This window comes from Peromyscus californicus, unplaced genomic scaffold (assembly GCF_007827085.1).
Source record: "Peromyscus californicus insignis strain IS unplaced genomic scaffold, ASM782708v3 Scaffold_4__1_contigs__length_199733344, whole genome shotgun sequence".
In the NCBI taxonomy this organism is placed as follows: Eukaryota; Metazoa; Chordata; class Mammalia; order Rodentia; family Cricetidae; genus Peromyscus; species Peromyscus californicus.
Window position 1 is genome coordinate 66,854,317 of NW_026294562.1, and position 24,206 is coordinate 66,878,522.

Below are 24,206 nucleotides of genomic sequence, written 5' to 3' on the forward strand. Positions count from 1 at the left end.
CATGTGTCACGCTAGGGTAACAGATACTGGAGATCTGAAGTCACATGCTCACCCTTGTGCATCAGGCCTCCTAATGACCATGCCATCTCCCCAAGCCATTTTACGTGTATTTTAATGTACTTATCTGCCATCTTTATCATCTCCCATGGACAATCCATTTTTGATTCATTTTTTAATTGTATTGCTTATATTTTACTGTTGACTTTTGAGAATCTGTGCATTTTTTTTTTTAGAAATGTGTGGTTCGTAAATATTCCCTGTCACATATTCATTAAAAACTTCTCTCAAAAGCACCATTTCAGAGTCAAATGTAAAAATTTCAGTAATCTCACGTATTCAAATGTTCATTTGTAGATTATGTCTTTAGTATATGAAACAGTAGCTTGGGCTAGAGACCCTTCATTTCTTGGGTCCTTCCCTGTTCTCTCGGTGTGTCCAGGCTGCAAACTTCTCCGTTGAAGAGACATGGGAGGGCAAAGGAAAACACAGGGCCCACTGTGCTTGTAATCCATACCCCAGATCCCACTTCCGCTCACAGGTGCTCATGGCCCACTGTGTACACAAGACCCGTCAGTTTTAGCTGGTCTTGGTGGGCACTGGGCAGAAGTATATATTCTCCACTTTCTCTAGAATCAGAATTTGGCTTATAATATTTCCATGCTATTATTCTTATTCACATCAATAACAATTTGTGCAAATGTGTGAAACAGAACCATATAAGTATTGTGGGGCTTTTTTTTTTTTTTTTTTTTTTTTTTTTTTTTTTTTTTTGTGTGTGTGTGTGTGTGTGTGTGTGTGTGTGTGTGTGTGTTTGTAAAAGTATTTTCTGGGGCTAATTCAGTTTAAGCAATTTAAAACAACAATAGAAATGTTTGGCATATTAAGCTGCTAGAAAGTTAATTGGGGAATCGGTTTTTTCCAAGTTATTTTGTCCTTTTCCTCGAGATCTGTCCTCTCTCAAACATACTAGCCATCAAGATTTGACTTACAAACCAGCATTTTGGACATATGGCATTTTAAAATTTTAGTTTCTGTCATTTTATGCTTTGTATTGTGGTCATTCTTATTTAAATGCAGTGTTGATGTCTGTTTTTATGTATGTGTGTGTGTAGCATGTGTGTATGTTTGTGTGTATTCAGGTGCACATGCATGTATATGTCAGAGATCAGACTTAGGGATAGTTCCTCTGGCACCATTCACCCTGTTTTTAGTGACAGGGTCTCTATTTGCTTGTTTGCATTTGTTTAACATTCTGATCACAGTTTCCCTTTCCCCCTTTCCTCCCATTCTCTCTCCTTACCTCCCCTCCATGCCCCCCTCAATCCATTCTGTCTCTGTTTCTGTTCTGAAAGGGGCAGGCCTCCCATGGGTATCAGTGAAGCATGGCATATCAAGTTGCCGTAAGACTAAGCACCTCTTTTTGTATTTAGGCTGGGTAAGGTGACCCAATATGAGGAATAGGGTCCCAAGAGCCAGCCAAAGCATTAGGGACAGCCCCTGCTCCCACTGTTAGGAGACCCACAAATAGACCAAGCTACACAACTGGAACATATATGTAGAGGGCCTAGGTCAGTCCCATGCAGGCTCCTTGGTTGTTGGTTCAGACTGAATTCCTATGAGCCAGGTTAGTTGTTTCTGTGGATTTACTTGTGATGTCCTGGACCCCTCTGGCTCCTACAATCCTGCTTCCCTCTCTTCAGTAGGATTCCTTGAGCTTGGCTTAATGTTTGGCTCTGGGTCTCTACATCTGTTTCCATCAGTTACCAGATGAAGTCTCTATGATGACAATTGGGGTAGTCACCAATCTGATCACGGGAGATGGCCAGTTCAGGCTAGGTATCCACTATTGCTAGGAGTCTAAGTTAGGGTCATCCTTGTAGATTCATGGGAGTTTCCCCTGCATCAGGTTTCTACCTGACCTCAAAAAGTGCTCCCCCTATTTACAGTCATCTCTTTCAGCATTCTCTCTCTCTAGCCACCCCCCAACCCTATCCCTCAAGTTCCCATGCTCACCCACCCCCAGTCCACCCAGGAGATCTCTTCTATTTCCTCTTCCCAGGAAGATCTGAGCATCCCCCTTTAGGCCCTCCTGTGACCTAGTCTCTCTGAGTCTGTGGATTGTAGCATAGTTAATCTTTACTTTATACTTAATATCCACTGTGAGTGAGCATATACCATGTTTGTCTTTCTGGGTCTGGGTTACCTCACTCAGGATGATTTTTTTGTAGTTCTATCCATTTGCCTTCAAATTTCCTGATGTCATTGTTTTGAACAGCTGAATAATATTCCACTATGTAAATGTACCACATTTTCTTTATCCATTCTTCAGTTGAGGGGCATCCAGGTGTTTCCAGAGATAGGGTCTCTTACTGGCCTGGAAATGGCCTTGTAGACCATTTACATATATAGTGGGACCCATGGATCCTTATGTCTCTATGTTCCCAGTGCTTGGATTATAAGCACACATTACCACACCTGGCTCATTTTATTTTGTTTTATGTGGATTCTGGGGATCAAACTCAGATCCTCATGCTTGCAAGGCAAGTACTTACTGGGCTGAACTCCCACTCCAGCCCCTCTAGCCAATGCCTAAGAAAATTTTCCCTGCCAAATATTCAGGGTGGCTCTAGTACCCAGTATCTGTTAGCCTTCCATACACCATGGCATAGAATAAAAACATGTCCTTAGCAACCATCCCAGGTCTTCCCTCTTCAACATGCTGTCCACCCTTGTGGGCCTCCACCTGAATCTGAACATAAGAATAGCAAAGGACTGAGGAAGGAGCCACTGTAGGAAGATGCTGTTTCTGTCCCTACTGAAGATAGGGGAGGGGATGGCATCTCAGTTGGTGGGAAAGAACTGGGAGGGTGGGTAGGGCAAGAAGTCACATAGGCAGATAATACACATTTCTCTGGGCAGCTGAGCCTGGACTAGCATGATGGAGACTGCTTTGACAGCATGGGGCATCTAAGTCTGCCCTGTCACTGTGTCCTTAGTCCTCAGCCTCATCCCCACACTATCTAGGCAAGGCCTGCACTTCACTCCACCTTACAGTCACCCAGCCATCATTCCTACCCAGTCAGGGTGCATGCCCTTGCTTCTGTCTCAGCCCCCCGCCCCCAGAGCCTTTAAAATCGGCAGCACAATCAAGTCAGGGTAGTAGGCTCAGAAGAGACGGCTATGGAGTGGGTGGGCTTTCCTAGCTCTGGTCTCTTTTATTCAGAGGTAGCTGCCTCAGCCCTGAGAAGCGTGTTCTCTGAGCACACTTTCGACTTTAGAGAAGAACTGCAGGGTCCAGCCTGAGCTCCAGCAGAGGACTCCCAGCATTCCTGCTGGGAGGAGGGACCGTCCCCAGACTGAGTGTGAATGACCAAGGAAGAGGACACCATCCGGCAGAGTAAATAACTTAACATCTGAGTTTCTGGGAACACAGCACAGAGCTGAATTCAGGTCTCTCTCGGTTGAGGCCCCTCTTGCAGTCCTCCTCTGGGCCTTAGAGACCATACCCAGTCCAAGGCCTCCAGACCAGGTGGGACTTCCTCCTTCTACTCCCAGAGTCCCTGTCTGGGCCATTCCCCATGCATAGTGCCCTCCACCTGTGGACGTGTCCCCAGGCTTCAGTGGTACCAGACTTCCCACTTGCTCTTCTCTTCCTTCTTTCCTCATATAACCCTTTCTCTCCCCCAGAAAGCCCCAGACACAAATCTGAACACATATCTACCTTTGCTCCATAGCCCTCAGTGGCTCCCCATTGTTCATAGAGGGCACCCTAGAGATGAAGCTCGAACAGTGAAAACCCTTTAGGGTGCCTGATGTCCAGTCCCTACTCAATCTCTATTTGCTTAAAGTAAAAAAAAATTACAGAGACTTGACTTATACATGACAAGATTCCCTTCCCAGACACTTTTGGGGCTCTCTGAGGATACTGATGGCATCTGTCCATATTCACTTTTCATTGCTCCCGACCTCTCAGCATAGTCCTACTCACACATACACACACACACACACACACACACACACACACACACACACACCCCAAACACATACAAACACATATATCATAAACAGACACCCTCATCCACAAAGACACACAAGAAACACACAAGCATGCCTACATCCAAATACACACACACACACACACACACACACACACACACACACACACACACTCAAACACATGCACAGAGAAACACACGTGAGCCTTAATTAGGAGGCAGCATTCAGCACTATGAACTGAAAGTAGTGTGAGAATGTGCATGCTGATTCTGGAAGCTGTGAAAGGTCAGAGGTCAAAGGACACATGCACATGTGTTCTCTGGGATGCTGCTCACTTCTGGCAGATGGCCTGCTGGAGGAATGGGAGAGAGATGGGTGGTGATACAGCTGTTACCAAAGGCTGATAGAACCAGGTCACTACTACTGGAGTGACTTAATGTGGGGACATGGTGGATGGGACAAGCCGTACTGCGGCCCAGATTCTCTCAGTACTAATCCTTACTGCAAGCTTGAGTCACTCCTGTTTCTTTAACCTCCACTTCCTTATCTGAGAAATGGGGATAAATGGCCTCACTCGCCCCCCAGGCCGTGAGAGCCAAATGAGAAAGTACAGGCAGCTGTCAAAATACAAAGTGCAGTGTTTGCATTCATCAGTTCCTTGAGGAAACTGGGCCAGAGTTGAGGGGCAGGCCAGACCCCCGTGTGTGCAGACTTTACAGCCTGAGCTTACGACCTAGTATGTCTAAAACATTATGCATTTAGGAAATGCATTTTCAATATGGTTAGGACGGAGGGTGGGAAAATCAAGGCCCAGGGTAGCAGGAAGCCTGCAGCAGCTTCTTAGAGCAATCTCACTGGAAAAGAGCCATGGCAGGCTGAATGGACTATGGAGATGGACACGTACCTCTGGGCCACAGCCTGGGGCCCTGGAGGATGCATTATAGCCAGTGAAACCACTGGGTTAGGCATAAGGGCCATCTAGAGTGTGGTCTGGGAAAAACTCCTTTGACCCCCTAATCCCTTCTGGGACTTAGGGTTGCCTGGTGTGAAAAACCGCACTGGGAGGTCTTTCCCATGAAGAGCCATCGCCATCTGTTGTAAGTGGTCTGCCCACTAGAGGACCCATATTGGTGGAACTGGAGCTTGCTGGCTGGCCTCTGTGCCCCAAGGAGAAGAACACTATACCATCCAACTACATCTAACCTGAACAGTTGCCAGAGTCTCTATGCCCAAGCTTTCCAGACAAGTAACATGGACATTCATTGATCAGGGACCTTGTGTCTCTCCTTGCTTTTTAATAGCTCAACCACTTAGAGTATTTGAGAAATGAACACTCCTTTGGAAGAGGAGAAGCAAACGCACCGGGTCTTTGCTGTCCCTAGCCCCATCTTTGCTCTCCCTGTTTTTATTGAAGGTGATCTCCTACCACCTGGTTTTCCTACTGCACCGTTTCAGTGCAGAGTGTTGAATTGCTGGTAAAGTCCACAGCAATATTCTCAACCCAGTTTAATAGCAGTAGGGACAATTTTCCCCCAGATGACTTATTGAGGGTTCCTATAAATACGCTTCTGGGCACCAGATAAGGTCTCATCATCCTGAGACGTCCTGTTAGCGACCTGTTGAGGGGTTGTATTAGTCAGGGTTTTCTAGAGGGACAGAACTTATAGAGTGAACCTGTTACATGTGTATGTATGTATGTATGTATGTACTTATGTACATATGCACATTCACACACACGGGGAAGGGGGGGAATGGCTTACAGGTTGTGGTCCAGCTAGTCCAACAATGGCTGTCTACCAATGGAAGTTCCAAGAATGCAGTAGTGGTTCAGTCCATGAAGCTGGCTGTCTCAGCTGGTCTTCAGCACACACCAGAATCCCAAAGAAGTAGGCTCTAATGCCAGTGGAGGACTTGTTAGTAAGAGTGAGAGCAAGCACGAGTGTGAGTGAGAGCAAGCACGAGTGTGAGTGAGAGCAAGCACGAGTGTGAGTGAGAGCAAGCACGAGTGTGAGTGAGAGCAAGCACGAGTGTGAGTGAGAGCAAGCACGAGTGTGAGTGAGAGCAAGCACGAGTGTGAGTGAGAACAAGCAGGTAGAGAGCAAGTTTCCCTCTTTCATGACCTTATACAGGCTGCCAGCAAAAGGTGTGGCTGAGATTAAAGATGAATCTCCCCAACTCAAAGATCTAGATTAAAGGTGTGTCTTCCCACCTCAAAGATTCAGATGATAAGTGGGTGGGTCTTCCCACTTCAAATGGTTTAATTAAGAAAAAAACCCTCACAGGGGTGCCAACTGCTTGGGCTTTAGTTCTTTCCAGATACAGTCAAGTTGACCACAAGGATAGCTATCACTGGGATGGAAGTGATTTCTCACATGACAGCATGGACGTGTCATCGAATGTCCTCACACAAGCCTAGAAGTGCCTCTGGTGGTGAGAAAAAAAAAACATCCCTGAACCCTAAATACTGAGTGAGGCCTGCCGGGGCTCAGAGCCAGACTGCCTCTGCAGTTGCTGTACCAGGGGACAGGTCGTGGCAAGATGCAGACCACAGGCTGGGGCCAGGCTGCAGTAGGTGCTCAGTTGTTTTCACGCCCAAGGCTCTGCCTGGGAATTTTGCTTAAGATTATTTTGTACTGTCGTTTGAGACAGAAACAAAAACAAACCCAAGCCTTAAAGCCATCTCAACTGATTGCTCCTGGCAGATGTCTCTATTTTAATCCGGTATCCGGTGGAGGAGTCTGGATTCTAAACCAGTTTGTAGAGGTCTATATTTGTAAATCAATTTTAAAATGCAAATGTTTTGTTCCTAAATATGAACAAACTATGCAGAACCTGAAGTATCAGAAACAAATTCCAAATATCCACAGACAGTCACTGCATAGTTGGGTATGACCATGGGATAAGTCAGCTTTAAATTCAAGGAAAATATGCTGAAATTAGCATGTGGCTGGCAGTGGGCTTTTTGCTTTCATTTAAACCTGCCATCCTTCCCTGCCTTGTCTTCACCATCCCTCCCACCCTGCACTGAAATTAAGCTTTTAAAATCTGTTCAAAGAAAGGATTTTTTATGTCCAGAAAGTTGTCCTCTGAAGTTTGGGGTTCACTTTCTTCAAGAGAGGAGACACAGAGGCCACCCACACTGAACCCAGATAGACTGTCTCTAGCCCACTTTCTCCCTCTTTCTCTTCTAGAGGCTTGGCAGTCAGAGCTGCCTGTTTCCCCTGGGAAAGGGTCTTCCTCCCCTCTCCTCCCTGCTCTGTGCATCATGCTGCAGGCTGTGGGACAGGTTGAAGACTTTCTCTTGATCCTTTGCTAAGCCAGGGTCTACCTTACAGGCCTGGCACACGTTTGCCTCCTCAGAGCCTCAGCTCCTTCTTTGCAAACAGCATGACTATGGTTCAAGTTCAAGTGTGTAGTCTTCTCTTAGCAGTAAAATATGGTGCCTGAGAGCCGGGTGGGTGGTTGTTTTTCTCAAATGGAGTGGGTATTCACTCAGAGCCCAACACTGAGCAGCACCAAAGGCTTGGGAGGGAGCCTGGACATCTGTGCAGTCTCTGTGTCTGCCATTGGTCTTTAGTGAGCCTCTGTCTCCTCATTGGTCAAAAGGAAGGAAAAAAGGAAGGAAAGAAGGAATGAAGGAAGGAAGGAGGGCTGTCTGCTAGCCCTCTCAAGCTCATTACAAAGATTGAAATGACTTCCCATTTGTACATGTCCATAGTCTTCATAGTGCTATTGGAAATGGCTTGAATATGAGTGAGAGATTCAAATGCAATGACTTCCTATAAAACCAGCTAAAGATGGGTGTCATATGCCCTTCCTCTGACATCTGATGAATAACCAGAATTATATCATCTCTCCTACACACTTCTTCCTGGAGGCAGGGTATCCCACACCAATACAGGTCAGCTGAATTTCTTCAACTACAAGAGAAAGCCTTCACCTAACCCAGGACCAACTGAGCTTTGCCCTTTTCTTTACAGAAGCATACTGCTGTTCTCCAGCTGAAGGGACATCAGGTGTGGGCCAGTCTAGAGCAGCAACTTGTATAGAGTCACAGAGCTGGGAGCTGCAGCAGTGGCTTGTCTTGTTGGTGTGACTGAATGCCCGGCAGGAAATAGTTTAAGGAAGGAAGGGTTTGTTTGGCTCACTTTGGAGGTACAGTCCATTACGGCAGGTGGAGGCAAGGAAGCAGGAGTTGAAGTTGCATCTGCAGTCAGGAGTCAGGGAGGGATGAATGCTGGGGCTCAGTTGCCTTTCTCCTTTATATTTAATCTAGGTACCTAGCCCACAAGAAGGTGACACTGAGGAAGGAAGACTCACCTACCCTAATCAGTTAATCCTCTCTGGAAACAGCTTCACAGACACACCCAGAGTTGTGTCTCCTAGGTGATTCCAAATCTAGTCAAGATGATAAGACCAAAAATCACAGAAACCCAGAGTGAACACAGCATACCTTGGGGTGGATGCTAGGAGCTGCAGATAAAGCCGGTAAGAGGTTTGCCTAGTTTGGTCAGTGATACGGAAACACAAGCTCACACTGTACCTTCATTTAAAGCTGGGCCCTAGTGTCCTAATTAACATGCGACGAAGTCTGAGTCCTGTCAACCTGCCTGAGAGCATGATGCTATGCTTCTCTTTTGCCTCTACTGTCGCTTTCTAGGGATGACCCAACTTCCTGGCAGCCTTCTTCCTCCTGTTCCCCTGGTTGGACCCCTTCAATATTTGGCTTGGAACACCTGCTGCTTAGAGACTGGGAATAAGTCAGAAAATTCCAAAAGAGGTTCCCATGGTAACGCCAACATTCAGGGAAGGTTTCAGAACTTTTGCCTCCTGCTCCCAGTATTGTGGAAATTCAAAAGACACAAGGCATGCAGACAGATGCTAATTACCTCACCTGAGTTTGCCATGTTGTGCAGAAGAAAGCTGAGCATAATGCAGGCTGGCAGGCACTCCTCCCCGGCACAGATCCAAGTGACTCCTTGGAAGTGAAGCATTGTCATATTACACAGCTTTCTGTCAGAGGGGACACCGGGTATCAAGGAGAGGCCCATTTGCCTCATGCCATGAGAGCCTTGCCCAGTGCCTTTGTAGACATGACATGCTTTTTCTGGCACTCTTTTTTGGTTAGCCTGGCAGAAACAATGCCCCTGGGGGATGATATCTCCACCTCTGAGCTGTCAGTGAAGTGGCAGAATCATCCATGAAAACCACTTAGCATTCAGATTCAGGTCACTGAGGTCGTTGGAACCCTTCCCCTTAAGTATCTGAGATTCAAGGTTGAAGAGGCCAATGGACTAGATCTCAGAAGCCTAAGAGCCCATTAGTTCACTTCCAGGTCAACAGAACACAGCTTCTGGATCAGCATTCATTCAAGGGACCTCCGTGAATCTCTTGAGCAGCTTCTCAACGCTCTTCTTGGAAACATACCATGAGGCCGTAGGTGGCATCACTCTTTCATGGCACCAAGGTTGCTGGCTTCTAGAGCAGACGTTGACCAGAAGCTGGGCCAGAGATGGCAGGCAGAGACTCAAGAGCTAGAGGATGCCACCAGAGCAGCCCTGGGTAAATTACTTGACCTCAGTTCCCTACCTGACTAGTGAAGATAACAATTCGACCCTTCTCACAGGAATTCAGACTTCCAATATGTAATTTCAGACAGCCAGCCTTTCATGAATGGTTTCCTTAATCAAAGCTGCATAATGTGTAAATTACACATTTGAACCATTCACCCCTGTCATCAAAATCTGAGGCTCAAACTGTGTGGTGAGACAGCCCATGATTGTGCTTACATGTTTAGACTCCTCTTGGAAAATGACCCAGGGCCAGCTGTGCACCAGTATCTGTTACCAGCCATGTTCCCAGCTGTTGACTGTGTCACCAATATGTCTTTGTATGGTCAGCTTAAAGGGGCACCTATATAGGACAGTTTGAGTTTAAATCGGGTACATGGGGCAGTGGCCCTGCTTCCACCCTCTCTGACCCTCCCTCACCAAACTTTTATTCTTGGTCAAGAAGTACCATTCATTTGCTTTGATCCCCAGAGTGTCCCTCATTGCCTCATAGTTCCCCTGTTCCCAGCAAGATTTTATTAAAATCTCAGAGGCTGAAGTATCATTGGTAAGTCTGCCAATTTCATCCATCCATTCAACAGACCCATCCTGCGACTAGGCAGATAGCTCAGCAAAGTTCTTACCTTACAAGCACAAAGACCTTGGTTAGATCTTCAGAGCCCATGTGAAAATGCCATGTATGCTGGCTCAAACTTATGATCTAGCTCTGGAGAGGTGGAGAGAATTGGATCTCTGGGACCCACTGACCATCCGGGCCTCATCTATTTGACAAGCCCAAGGTCAATAAGAGACATTGTCTCAAAATCAAAGTGGATGGTGTCTGAGGAATGACTCCTGAGGTTGTCTTCTGGCCTCTATACACATGTCTGTACATGTGTGCACACAACTACATATGCATACACCTGCAACACATATGAATATGCAGATAGCTACATATGCATGTGTGTATGCAAGCACATTTCCCCCATACTACTCTCCCTGTAGTAACATGCTCCTGTAAAGCCTGTCAAAACCCAATGAGGAACAGGTCCATACTACAGATGAAGCTTTGACTTCAGGGCAGAGGTTCTGTCCATCTACCTGCCCCCCAGCTCCACATCTGCTCTTGCAATACCTCTACCAATCTTAGAAAGAGGCCAAGTTCAGAGGGAGAAGTCTTTCCCCATCATTCCCTTTGGAGCACAAGGTTTTCCAGACAGCTTGCCTGGTGTCATCTACTGGCCTGAGAGGGTGCACCTGTCAAGTCATGGTAATGTAGCTAGGTGAAAACTGCCTAGCAGGGGCAGGGAAGTAACACGTCACTTCCTTCTTGCTTCCTATCCTGCTCTGTTCACTCCTCTCTGGGGATTCTGCCTTTCTATGAAATACTGGCACTCAGTGCTGGGCCTCCAAGCTAAGGCATAGACAAAGTGTCCTGAGAAGGGTGAGCCCTTGGGTGAATAAATTTACAGAGGATTCTAGGCCCATGCACCTGGAAGGCCAGTGTTGTCGAGGACAGATGGCAGACTCTCTTAGGAAAGGTGGGAGGACATTTTACTGTGGAAGTAGAGAAATGGCTAATTCCAAGGAGCTGAAGGGAAATTAAGTCCCCAGAGAAACAGATTTTCAGCATGGAGTCATGTATAGGACAAAGAAATGAATCAGGGGATGGGACACAGAAAGCCACATCACATCCTTGAATTGTCTCCTTCAAGGGAGCAGGATCGTGCTTCACTGTGTGGGACTGGGGAAATGGCCTGGGGATATTATTGTCCAAATCAGACTCAAGAGAAATGTGGATTAATGCTGAGGATGTCTTTCTGTATGCTGTGAATGTGTTGCTCTGATTGATTGATAAATAAAATGCTAATTGGCCAGTAGCCAGGCAGGAAGTATAGTATAGGTGGGATAAGTAGAGAAGAGAATTCTGGGAAGAGGAAGGCTGAGTCAGGAGATGCTGCCAGCCGCTGCCATGAGAAGCAAGATGTAAAGTACCAGTAAGCCACAAGCCACATGGCAACTTACAGATAAACAGAAATGGGCTAATTTAAGATATTAGGACTAGATAGCAAGAAGCCTGCCAGGGCCATACAGTTTATAAGTTATATAAGTCTCTGTGTGTTTACTTGGTTCTGAGCAGCTGCAGGACTGGTGGTGGGTGAGAGAGATTTGTCCTGACCACAGGCCAGGCAGGACACAGGAAAACTTCAGCTACAGGTTAACTCAGAGGTTATTTGGGAAGGGAAGGTAGGTCTGTCTGTACCCCTTCCTGTGACATACACACATGTGCATGCACACACACACACACACACACACACACACACACACACACACACACACACACCACAGTCAGTGGGTGGAATGTATTCATCCAGTTCTATGATAGTCCTATCAGCTACATGTCCCACTGCTTATCTTGATGACCAACATCTGCAGACAGGACAGACATGAAGATACAGTTGCCTGCTAGGGGAAGTTTTGGGTTCCAAGATCACTCCAGTCTACTGTAAAGGAAAAGTCTTGGATCCTAGGGAGTTTCTCTGCAGATCCTGGGAGGATATGAGTTCATTGCTTCAACTAGCTCAGCTAACTTCTCACCCATAAATGACACTCCACAACCTTCTAGGGCCTTCCCGCCACATATCCCTTAGCATCAGCACTCACATCCATAGGTACTTGCTATTAAGGATGTTGGGGTGTAAGGAAGCAGGAACCTTTGGGAACCAACCCACCCATGACAAAAATATTCTGGAAGCCTAAGAATGAAAACCACTTCACGATCTGTTCAGTAGTACTCTGCTATGAAGTTAGTAGCTCCTGAGCTCTGTCTACCTGGATGTGCCACTATTGAGGACGGCCAGTTCCAAGAGGCACACCCAGTGTTAGAACTCCTGCAGCGTGCGAGCATGACAGCTCATGAGGTAGAGACCACTGGCGCAGCATCTTCACCTTTCAGGTTCAATTAAGTTGTTAGAAATTACTCTCGTTAGCAACAGTTCCTGCTGATAATGAACACAATTAGGCATTAAAGAAGCTTTATAATTCTGGTGCCATTTGTGTGCTCAGAAATGGGCCCATATTTTCCCCTTCACAGATGTTACAATAATGGTGTCAACACTTTTATTTCTTTGTCCATAAGCTGAAAATTATGGCTGTTTCACAAATTGCTAACGTGCCCAGAAGATGGAAGCCCAGCTGCAGAACACATGAGTTCAGACTCCTGCCCGAGCCTTGTGTTTCACGATGACCTCAACTTCCTGTGCTGAATGGGAACCCATGCGAGTAAGTACTTGTAAAAGTGTGTTTGAAGAGTGGAGTTATGAAGGGGTGCTGCCGTGTCAAACATCTGCTCCATCCATTACACTCAAGTAGGAGCCGGGAACGTACAGTAGGGGCAAAAACATCAATAAATTAAAACTCTCCTGCCAGCACACTTTCCAAGACCCTGCCAATTGGAACCAGGAGGAGTGGGGAGAGATGGAAGAAGTAAAGGAGACTGGCTTGTTCTTCTGGAGCTGCTTTGGACAACAGTAGTTTCAGTCTGGTCTTCTTTATGAGGTTGGTACACGTCTTTGTCAGGATATAAACAATTGTTTGATGGCTGATTTGTGGGTGTTAGTGAGTCTGGGAACCATAGGGATCCTGGTCTCGCTGGGAGCCACATTCTTTTTTAACATTTTGATGACAGATTGTTTATCTGAGTTCTAAAAGAATGAATGGAAATGAAAAACCTGTCATTAGAGCTAAGTGAGAAGATGGTGAGTGAAATTGGGGTGGTGGGTTGTAAACTGTATTGGGAATTTGATGCCTTCAGTCTTGGTAGGTTTTAGTCCCATCCTAGAAGCATGGATTCTGTTGGGATTGGTGCAATGGATTCATTAACAGCAGGAAAGACTATAGAAAGAGAATGGAGGTCAATGTTTTTTATTCAAAAATTTTCAGGTTGGAAATCCTAACAAGCAGTTTCAGGAGGAGGTGCCCCAAGCCCTCCTTGCCCACCTGCATGCACCTCAGGGTTCTTCTAAAGCCAGTCACAAACACATGCCAGGAGCAGGGAGCCAGGAAATTGGAAATGGACTGCTAGATAATCCTCCCTGCCACCCCCCTGTCCAGACTTCTCCCCGCTCACATCATATATCAGAGGCAGTCCAATTGTTCTAAGCCCACATCATTCCTGGTACCAAAGGCCAGGTCTGAGTGCACCAAGAAGGGTTGAGCTCAGCTAAATGGACCATGTGTAAGGCTGTGTGTGGGGGGCCAGGAACAGAGGACATGTAGAGCCTGCCGCTGGGGATTCCCGGTGTTCTCCAGGAGTCCCGTCAGCCCGGCAGTGATGTGATGTGTCTACACAGGTACAGAACATAAGCTACACCTCCTGGGTGGGCCTGTTCTCAACCTCCCATTACTTGCAAAAGTAACTCAAAAACACTTCTGTGGGTGTAACGCGGTGGTAGGGTGTGTGCTTAGCGTGCATCAGACCCTGGGTTAAATCCTTGGCTCCACCACTTTCACTTTTTGCTCGCCATGGTGGCACACATCTTTAATCCCAGCACCTGGGGAGCCGGGACAGGCAGATCTCTGAGTTCAAAGCCAGCCTGGTCTACAAACCAATTTTAGTCCACCCAGGGACAAACAGTAAGAACCCGTGTCAAACAAAACAAAGCAAACAAACAAACATCAACAAAACAAGCCTCTTAGATCCCTACCCTGAGTTTCATCTCATTTCTTCCCTAAATTAAAAAGAGCCTTTAGGGTGGAAAAATCAAATGCCTACCTCAGTTTCTCTTAGATATAAAATGAGTTGTGTCCTTAAAGGGAAACATCTTAGAACTAGCTCCAGGTGTGTCGGCTTTTACCCAGAGTCTCAAAAGGACTCAAAGATGAGGCCAGACTGTCATCATGAACCAGAAGCAATCCTAGGCTACATTTTAAAAATAATTGATTTATTTTATTTTACTACTTTACATGCTCATTGCTAAGATGAAAAGAAGAAATATTTTAAAAATAACTGGAATTAAGAAAATGAGTTGGGTAGACTGATGAGGCCTGGATTCTTTTCTTAACTTTCATTTTATAGTAAGAGAAACTGAGGCAAGAATTTGATTTTTTTTCAATCCCTGATAACTCTTTTATTTAGAAGAAATATTAGGTGAGCACTCAGGGTGGGGGCCTAAGAGGCCTTTGACTTCTTTGAGAAAGGGTCTCACTGTGTAGACCTGGCTGTCTTGAAATTGCTATTTACACCAGGCTGGCTTCAAACTCATGGAGATCCACTTGCTTCTGCCTCATAGTGTTATGATTAAAGGCCTGTCAATAAATGAAAATGGGGTGTTGAGAACTGATGGCTTCTTTATATCTTCTTTTATTTACACAGTAGCTTGTAATGATAAATCAGAATGTTTCACATTATATAAAATTATTCAAAACACAAGAAGAAGTCCATTTAAATGGTACTTTCCTCCTCTCTCCTAAAGAACAAGTACTGTGTCAGGAAAGGCAAAGGAGTAGATCTTCAAGTTTGACCCCAAAATCCTCATCAGCAACTTTGGCCCAGCAACCTGTGTTCTCCAACTGTGGTCCAGGGAGTTGGTCTTATGCAAGGAGGCTATTTGTAGTGCCACTATCTGTAAAGCTGCTCTGAGCCCAAGTACCTTCCTCATTTCTAATCAGCTGGTTAAGTAGAGTGAAGGTTTAGCAAATATTTGACTTCAGTGTCATTTCTTAGTGGCATCTTTAAGTGAGATTTGCTCTTTCAGGCAAACTGGGTTTGAATCTCTGCTTTCCCATGTGCTCCCCCATGAGCCCATGCAGAGAGATTGGCATGGCACAGTCCTGGGAACACAGAAGGTATTTTCCAGCAATGCCTATTGTTGTCATTATTCCCACTACTATTGTTTTAATGATGAGATGATACCTTATTTCTTGACTGCTTCCCATTCTCTCTTTCATCCACATCATGGTTAAGCCAGTTTATCTCAAAGAGAAATGTGACGCTTAACTTATGGGGATGTATGTTGCATGTTTCTGTCTGAGTCACCGCCTTGTGTTGCTTACATCTTTCCAGTGTTGTTAATACCTGGCTCCTTTGTAAATGTACAAAGGTAGCACTTGATGATGAAACTGGATGGATATCTAGATCAATAAATAAGAAATCTGAAGAAGAGCTGCTATCCTCCAAAGCCATGAGGTTAAGAAAAGAATGATATCTCACAGGGTCAGAATGGCTGGATTATTCCTGTACCTCTTTGCTGTGGTTTACATTAGAATTCTACATATATGCACACACCCAAAGAGTCACAGCACTAAATCTGAGCATCCCAATGGGAGTGGGAGCTCTTGGAGGGCAGTATACCAGTAACATTGTGCACCAAAAACTTGTAACTGTATTTGTGGTCTTAGCCATTTATCCTTTCAGTCTTGCAGGTCTTTATGTATTTGAAACTATTATTAAGTACATACACATCTGGTAAACTTAAGACTCTGTGATAAAGTTACCTCTTTATTATGAATTCTCCATGTTGATCTCCTCTGATAATATTCTTAATCAAAGTCTCCTTTGATATCAACATAACTATATCTTTTAATTGCTGTTGTAGATACAATATTGCTGGATTTTGCTTCTAGTCCACTCTGAATGTCACTGATTTTTAATGGGTATGTGTAAGCCATTTATAGTTAATGTAATTCCTATTGTGATTGGGTTTAAGAATATCATGATGGCACTTATTTATTATCTGCTCCACTTATTCCTTTTCCTCTTTTCCTGTGGTCATTGGGATTACTTTTCATGATTCTGTTTTTGCTTTAGCTTGTCATATTTACCTTAGCACTTTTGTACTTTCTGAAAAAAAATGGTGGAAGACTATTAAAAATTTAGCAGCTAGCAAAATTGCTTTCAAAAAGAAGGAAACACAAATTCTTTCTTTCTCTTTCTTTCTTTCTTTCTTTCTTTCTTTCTTTCTTTCTTTCTTTTACTTTTATTTTGGCTGCTTTAGGTTATGGAACTTAAACTTACCTAAGTCATCTTATGTCTTATCTAAGTCATCTCTATGTGCATATGTATGTATGTGTATACATATGTATATATGCATATACGCATGTATGTACACATATGCATTATGTGTATGTGAGGAGGCCAGAAGTCAGCCCTGTGGTTTATTCTTAGGAGACACCTAGCTGTGATTTGAGGGTCTGATTGGCATCTAGAGCTCACCAATAAGGCTAGCCTAGCTGGTAAGTCTCTGCAGCTGGTTTTTATATGGGTTCTGGGAATAGAACTCAAATCTTCATCCTTGCATGACAGTTATCTGAAAATACTATTGGACTATTCTAAGTATCTGCTATTAACCATTATCAACTATAAAGCACCCCTCTATCTCTTTTTTCTTATCCTATCTCTGTACTATTGTTATCATACATTTTCCTATATGATACAAACTTTCAATGTATTTTTTTAATATTTTCTTTACACAAATATTCTTTAAATTTTTAAAAAAATATTTTATATTTACTTTGTGTTCACATTCTCTGGAGCTTTGTAATGTTGCGTCGAGGAACTTTCCATCTGGCACCAGAGTGCTCATGTCTGAAGAACTTCCTGTAGTATTTTTTATCATGAAGTGTGATATTCAGCTGAGTTTCTGTTTCTATGAGAAAGTTTTTACTGTGCTTCTGTGTTTAAGAGCATTTTGCTACTAAATGTTCAACAGACACCCAACTCTCTCCTATTCCTTTAAAGATATTCCTGTTATTTTCTTGCTTTCAAAGCTTATCAGCAATTTCCTGTGACAGTCACCTTTCTTTCTGTGTTCCTAGCATTTGTTTTCTTTGGGTTATTTTTGTTTGTTTTGGATCTCTCTCTCTCTCTCTCTCTCTCTCTCTCTCTCTCTCTCTCTGTATGTGTTTTGTTCTTCTGAGAGTTCTTTAATTCTTTAAGCTTCTTGCATTTGTGGGTCTTGTTCTCTATTCATTTTGGAAGATGTTTGCTTACCTTCTCTTGAAATATCTTCCCTGCCCACTCCCATATTTCTTCCTTCTGGTACTGTATTTGCAAGTGAGTAAGACTACTTGATATCAGATTTCTCTTTGTTATCTGTTCTGTTTCCTCATCTCACATTTTACCCCACTAGATAATTTCTATTGATTCAGCTTTAAACACACAATTTGCCTGCCTGATCTAGACTATGAATGGGTCATGTGAAAAAAATGCTTATCCTTGAAGTCATTTTATAATTCAGCTTTCATTTAACCTTATCACTTAACTGCATTCTCCTTGTACAAATCATCCACCTCTCACCCAATCTTTCAGATATTTGTTAAGGTTCCTTCAAAGCCCCTCTGCTAGTCTAACACCTGGCCATCTGTGGGTCTGTTTGTAATGACTGTCTTACTCTTGAAGACAATTGTTTTGTTTTGTCCTTGTCTTGTACATATTTGGTAAGTCTTAATTGACCACCCAATACTAATCTTAGAGCAGTGGATATTGCAGAAGGATTTTGTATTCACAGCCAGCCTGCATCTTTCTATGTCAGTTCCTTACTGCAGGATGTGCTGACCTAGCCTGGTTACCGTTTGGGTTACATTTAGGCCTCATTGCTGTTTAGTGTCCCACAGGGTTTAAACTCCCACTGTTGCCAGGCTGCTACTATCTGACCTGAACTCCTGTGGTTCCAGCATCCCTGTTCACAGCCACAGTGGGTTACTTGGCCTATGGCCTGCACTTCCCTGAGTTCAGGCTGCTGTTGCTGAAACATGCAGGATAGACCAGAGAGGTGAGTCCCAGATCTCCTAGCTTAGCCTCAGCCGAGGTCTATCTGCATCATGAGAGAGGCCCTCTCCACTCTGCAGCCATGTTATGCTATGTAAGGAGTGTCATGAGTGAAGAACTTGCCCTCTATGGACTTCCCATCTATTGGTTGGGTCGTAGAATGGTTCCTGGCTCTTCTTCAAGAGAAGGTACATTTCATTTCTTCTCTTCCTGTTTTTCCTCTTCTATCAAGGTAGCTCTCACCTGGGACCAGGTTGGGAGTTTTCTGTCACTTCCCAATACATCTTTCTGTTAATATGAAAAAATGTTCTGAAAAGCAGAGTCTTTCCTTACACATCAATGATTAGAAGCATTTTGGCTTTGGCCCTGCCTGCACACTCTCTTACAGACACCTCTCAAGGTCCAGTGAAAGAGAGCCTATGAGAGCCTATGGTGCTTTTCTGAGAATGGGACAGATTGGATTCCAAGTCCAAGCTCAGCTCTTAAGAGTTTATTTGCCTTTTCATGCTCAGACAAAATGGCACCCCTCCTGTGCCTGTGGCTCCATCAGAGGCTACCACCTCCCAGAAGTCAAGTTACCTGGTGACCTGTGACCTTGGCTCTGGAAATGTAAGACATGTACATCATTCATTCTGCTTTTCCCCTCATCACTGGAGTGGGAACTAGGCTGTGAAAGGGGCGGAATCTTCAAATAAGACATCAGTGAACTGATTTTCAGAGTATTTTCTAGGTTCTGATGTGAAACACATTGACCATAGCTGGGTGAAGCATGGAAACCATGAATTCAGAAGACCTTTTCTGCCCAATATGTTCTGAATTTCTCTAAGCTCACCACATAGTGGCCCTTGTATGGCTCTGCATTCCTGTGCCTGATTCCATCTAGAAGCAAGAGGGGTACTGAGTAAAGAGGTATCAGAAAGAGTGAGCTTTTTCAAGTTTAAAACACATTCAAATTTTGCATTAAAAGTTCTCCCTGGGCTGTGACGGCACAGGCCTTTAATCCCAGCACTAGGAGGCAGGTGTAGCTAGAGCTTTTCTGCCTGGCCCACAGTCAGGGCAAATTTCTCTCACCTGCCAGTCCCACAGCCGCTCAGACCCGACCAAGTAAACACAGAGACTTATATTGGTTACAAACTGTATGGCCGTGGCAGGCTTCTTGCTAACTGTTCTTACAGCTTAAATTAATCCATTTCCACAAATCTATACCTTGCCACATGGCTCGTGGCTTACCGGCATCTTCTTTTCACATGCTGTTTGTCATCGTGGCGGCTGGCAGTGTCTCTCTGACTCAGCCTTCCACTTCCCAGCTTTATTCTCCTCCTTGTCCCGCCTATACTTCCTGCCTAGCCAATGGCCAATCAGTGTTTTATTTATTGACTAATCAGCAACACATTTGCCATACAGACCATCCCACAGCAGGCAGGGGCAGATTGATCTCTAGATTTGAGGCCAGCCTGGTCTACATAGTAAGTTCCAGGACAGCCAGGGCTACACAGAGAAAACCTGTCTCAGAAACAAACAAACAAACAAACTTCTTAATTGTCTTTCCATTGGTGATGTTTGCTTATTAGCTACTTCGATGGAAAAAAATTGTTTAGCTTGACTCACAGGAAGAACAAAGGATTGCCATAAAATACACCTTAGCAATATACTAAAAAGGGTCAAGGGTTTGCTTAGCAAGCATGCATGGTTTTCAATCATGGGATCATTCCCTGCAAACCAGCTGTGTGGTGGTATTATGTAATAGTTGTTCAATGATAACATCTCTGGAAGATATGATTAGCTGAAACACTGCCACTATCTATGTTTAATATTCATGTAGATTTTGTACTTCATGTCTGATAGATTGTTCATTCAGAGCTTGGGAAAACACACTATGATAAAAATTCTAATTAAAATGTCAGTGAGACCTAGGCAGGGCGGCACCAGAGTTTAGTCCCAACACTCATGAGGCAGAGGCAACCAGGTGGATCTCTGTCAAACTGGTCTATATAGTGAGCTCCAGGATATCTAGGCTACACAGTGAGACACTCCCTACACACAATAAATAAATAAACAAATAAATAGAGAGATAAGAAACATGGATGAGTAAATAAATAAATAAATAAATAATAAATAAAATTTCAATGAGAAAATAGAGAGCCATTTTTTTCCCTGATAGATTGACGAAATCATCTGCCAGACACCTGAGGACTGAACCATCATTAGTATGTACATGAGGAAATTCAGTTGTGTCTAGGCAACAGATTTTCCTGTTTATTTTCATTTTTCTCTTTTTCTTTTCTATTAATATTACTGTTGTCAGCACCCACAGTAATGAGTTCTAGTGCAGCATTTTCACAAATATGTGTCATTATACTCTGAGTTTTCTAGCCTTATAATGTTCACTGGAAATTTCAAAGAACCTGAAGTTAATATGTGTTCATAAATACTTGAGTGTATATAGTATTTCTCTGTGTATGTATTTACACATACATACATACACACACACACACACACACACACACACACACACACACTGCTTTTCTCATGGCTATAACTAGATATCTGGCAGGAAGCATCTCTAAGGAGGAAGGGCTTAGGCTGGCTCACAGTTTGAGGTGGTACATTCCATCACACTAAGAAAGCAGGATAGCTCATGGCGGCTCACAGTTACAGCCAATGCAATGCGGGGCTGCTTGGTGGCAACTCTGGTGGGCAAAGAAGCAGAAAGAGAATAAGCCAGAAGCAGAGCCAGGATATAACCCCTAAGAACTCTCCCCACCTACTCACCTCTTTCAGCTAGGCCCCACCTTCCAAAGTATCCACAGTTTCCCACTCAGCAGTGACAGCTGAGGACCAAATGCTCAAATACATGAACCTGTGGGGGCACTTCACGCTTAAACTGTGATGATATTCAATGCAATAAAAATTCACTTTTTATTACATTTCCTTAGTTATTTAGGGAGGTGTGTGCGTGCGCATGAGTGTGTGTGTGTGTGTGTGTGTGTGTGTGTGTGTGTGTGTGTGTGCCTGGATATGTGGGTATTGCTGTGTGTGCCCACCTTGCCAGTCCAGAGCTTAACATTTTAATGATGACTCTAGTTGCTATGAAGGCAGTGATGGTCTGTCACTTAGTTTGGAGCAGAGGTGACAGAGTGTGTGCAGTCTGTGGTAGTACTAAAGACAGCTCCCCTGGGCTCTCTTCCTTCCCCAGTCCCTGCTGGGAAGCTGGGAGTCATGGTCTTCTCTTGTTGACTTGCTCTTCCCTCAGCTTTGTGGGGCCCATTCCCATACCACGTAAATCTGGCTATGGCTGTTCCTCCTCTGCAAGCATAGAGATGAACCTGTCCACTCAGAGTCCCTTCTCTCTCCCCTCACTGGCTATCAAACGCCTGAGACATGCATGTTCGTACCACCCTCTTGCCTACTTCTTTGATACTTCCATCTTGCTTGATACGGGTTCAGTGTCCTGCTCCTGACACAACTGACCCCAAGCATAGACTTTTCCTCTTGCTGAGCCTGGTCCTGCTGCCCCCAGCCATCTCTGTTCCTCTGGTATTGCTGGTGAATTCCTGCTGCCTTCAGCAATAGTTTCTCTCCAGTGTCACTCTCTCTGAAGCCCTTATCATTTGCTTCTTGTTCCCTAGCTCTAACCCTCAAAACTCTCCCAGGAGCCATGAACATAACCAGTGAGTGCTCAGCTCCACTAACAGCTCCTAAGGACTCCTTGCATTGACTGGTTTGAATGTTTTCTCATCTCTTGCCACTATGTTGAATCCTTTGCCCCCTTGCACAGTATGAGCAAGACAGGTGGCCATCTGATGGGCATCTCCTTACATTTCATGGGTCCCCCATCGTGATACTTCATGCTTGGACCAGGGAAGCACTCCCTGCCGTGTGAAGGTACATGGGCTGAAGGAGTGAATTTTCTGAGGTCGCAGTAGCAGAGGGCAGGCAGGCGAGTCTGGAAAGTTTTTGATACCATTAGAAGTAAAAGGGCTGGCAGAGCTCTCTGAAAGGCTTTTGGTGCCAGGGGGAAGTGAGTAGTCAGTATATGTGGGTGCTTTGAGTAGAAGGGACCTATGCTGCCTTTAATCCCCTCTTTGAGCCTAGACATCCCTGCTCTTCTTTCATGTAATGTTCCTGGATGTCTGTCTTCTCAAGACTTTCTGTTGACCAGTCATGGACACCATACATCCCCCTCTAACCCTAACCCCTTCTGAATATCATTCCTGCACTGCCAGTGGCATCCCAGATAATGCAAGAGTTATCATTCAGGCAGACAGCTAGACCAAGAGCACAGGAAGGGAGCATTACCTTCTCTGTCTCCTGCCCATTCTCCCATGGCTTCTGCCTCTCGGTTGATGCCTCTGCCTTAACTTCCCCAAATCATCTAGACCTGCATCCACTTCCCCCTTTCCTTTGGGTGTTTTTTCTACCTACATGCACACAAGTTACAGCCATCTACCTACGTAGAGGCCTCCTGGATGTATCCTGACTTTGCTTGAATGATTGCCATAGCTTCTAGCCAGGTGTTATGGACCCTGGGATCCCACTTCCAGGGCCATTTCTCTGCCTAACATCAGCAACATGCAAGCTTCCTGAAGCCCAGGCCCCGACATGGAGTCCAAAGCCTTTGCCGGGCAGGGAGGCCATGATGGTTCCTTCTCTGTGCATCTGTGAGCAGGCACTGAACAGAATGGAGCTGCCTCCTTCATTTCTCCTGAGCCAAAGCAAGGCCACTGAACTCACCATACGGTGCACTCGTTATGAGGCCCTTTCTTCTTTTCTCCCTTGAAAACCCTGACCCAGCACTTAACATCCTGTAAAGTAGGACCCCTCTTCCCTGACAGTATCTGACCTGGGTTTTGGCTGCGGTTGGAGTCTGTCTTCCCTATGGTGCCAGGTAACTGGAGCTCAGGCCCCCAGCTCAGATTTCTCACACGCTATTGCAATTTTCTCTCCCCGCCAGCAGATGCTTAGAGACAAGGCCTGTGTCTTGCTTGCCTAGGTACTTTCAGCACCTTGCACACAGCCTGGAAGTCACAGGTACTCAGATAGCGAACTGTGTGAATTAGAAAGATCAAAGGCCCCTGGGGTTGACAGCTGCAGGGAGAAATAGGGGTTGCAGGTCAGGAAAAGAAAGTGCAGGCCAGATCGTGGGTGTTTATTTGTTTTGAGATAATAAAACACTAGAAGAAAAGGTAACAAAGAAAATGCAATCCTAACTCCTCCCCCTCTCCTAGTGTTCTTCTTCCTGGGAGCAGAGCCAAGGCACGTTAGAGGAATCCAAAGTTTCTTGGGAAAGTTGGCCATTGTAGGGCACATCAAGAAGGTTGGTGTACTGCATTTTCTTTCCTGGCACATGGTCGAACAATTACACTGCGTGAGTGAGTCCTCAAGGACCTTTTAGTTCCAAGATTCTGCAGAATCATCTTGAGTAAGTCTTTGAAATGGAGAAGTCCAAGACAAGATGTCGCTTTGCGGGGCGTAAAAGAATCCACACAAATGCGGTCTGTGTACATTATTACCTGGATGGCTCACTACAAGCACGCTCCTGCCTGATAAACTCCATCCACCACCCCCGAGACGGTGGAGAAGGAGCCCAGAGCCAAGAAGGCAGGGTATGGAGCCCGGAACCAAAGTCAACAGCAAAAGAAAGATCTGAAAGGAAGGACATTCTAGCTCCTCCGTTAGTTTCCTTTCATGCTTTATGGCACCTGGGAAGGAACAAAAGCTTTACAGAGAAAAGGCTGGCTTGGCAGAGGACAGCTCCCTCCTCGCTTGCTTCCCTGTGTTCTCAGCTTTGCTGTTTCCCCACAGACTGACGCCAAGACGCCAGGTTGAACATTCATCTTCACTTTTCTTTTCTCCCTCCTTTTTCTCTCCTCCATTTCTTTAATAGTTCTGGC